The sequence below is a fragment of the Anoplopoma fimbria genome, unplaced genomic scaffold (assembly GCF_027596085.1).
Source record: "Anoplopoma fimbria isolate UVic2021 breed Golden Eagle Sablefish unplaced genomic scaffold, Afim_UVic_2022 Un_contig_8219_pilon_pilon, whole genome shotgun sequence".
Classification (NCBI taxonomy): domain Eukaryota; kingdom Metazoa; phylum Chordata; class Actinopteri; order Perciformes; family Anoplopomatidae; genus Anoplopoma; species Anoplopoma fimbria.
Window position 1 is genome coordinate 1 of NW_026553058.1, and position 1,200 is coordinate 1,200.

General features: G+C 44.9%; 2 non-coding genes across 2 annotated transcripts; both read right to left on the minus strand.

The window, feature by feature from the left end:
• Nucleotides 1-454: 454 nt before the first annotated feature.
• Nucleotides 455-574, minus strand: LOC129116284 (5S ribosomal RNA). Its single transcript, XR_008533478.1, has one exon. It is a non-coding gene; the product is annotated as a 5S ribosomal RNA (ribosomal RNA).
• Nucleotides 575-1,078: 504 nt separating this feature from the next.
• On the minus strand, nt 1,079-1,197 carry LOC129116283 (5S ribosomal RNA). Its single transcript, XR_008533477.1, has one exon. It is a non-coding gene; the product is annotated as a 5S ribosomal RNA (ribosomal RNA).
• Between the last annotated feature and the right edge of the window lie 3 nt (nt 1,198-1,200).

Consider the following 1,200-nt stretch of genomic DNA (forward strand, 5'->3'; position numbering starts at 1 on the left):
ATCGATCTCAGGCCCAACCCCGCTGAAGCTCTAGATCGGGACGCAGATCATGGAACAGGTAGGCACGTGGGGCGGGGCCGACAGTCACGAATATTTTTTAAAGATACTATATCATCACGCTTTGCTCTTTCGTCTATACAGGGAGCGCCTCTGTAGATTGCCAGACACAATTTTCACAGCTTTAAATGTCAATCACAATGTACAAAGTGGCTATATGATCACAAATGTAGTAGTAAAAAGATTAATATTTACTGTTGAAATGTAGAATACGTTAGCATAAAATTGAAAAGAAAATGACGATGAGCTTAGGAACATGAAAGCCATCATTTAACTGGATTTAGTGTCATTTCTATACCGGCAAGTCATGATCTAGCTATTTCCTTCCCACCCTGTCGGTAAAACCACTGAAAAAGCAGCAGCGCCCCCCTCTGCTTTTTGTAAAGAGGAGTGAAAAAGCTTACAGCACCTGGTATTCCCAGGCGGTCTCCCATCCAAGTACTGGACCAGGCCCGACCCTGCTTAGCTTCCGAGATCAGACGAGATCGGGCGGGTTCAGGGTGGTATGGCCGTAAGCAAATATTGTGCCTACCAAAGGTCCTTTAAAGATACTATATCACCCAAGTACTGACCAGGCCCGACCCTGCTTAGCTTCCGAGATCAGACGAGATCGGGCGTGTTCAGGGTGGTATGGCCGTAAGCAAATATTGTGCCTACCAAAGGGCCTTTTAAAGATACTATATCACCACGCTTTGCTCTTTCGTCTATACAGGGAGCGCCTGCAGATTTCCAGACACACTCACAGCTTTTAAATGTCAAATCAGAATGTACAAAGTGGCTATAAGGATCACAAATGTAGTGCAGTAAAAATATTAATATTTACTGTTGAAATGTAGAATACGTTAGCATAAAATTGAAAAGAAAATGATCGATGAGCTTAGGAATGATGAAAGCCATCATTTAACTGGATTTGTGTCATTTCTATACCGGCAAGTCATGATCTAGCTATATCCTTCCCACCCTGTCGGTGTCCACTGAAAAAGCAGCAGCGCCCTCTGCTTTTTGTAAAGAGGAGTGAAAAAGCTTACAGCACCTGGTATTCCCAGGCGGTCTCCCATCCAAGTACTGACCAGGCCCGACCCTGCTTAGCTTCCGAGATCAGACGAGATCGGGCGTGTTCAGGGTGGTATGGCCGTAAGCAAA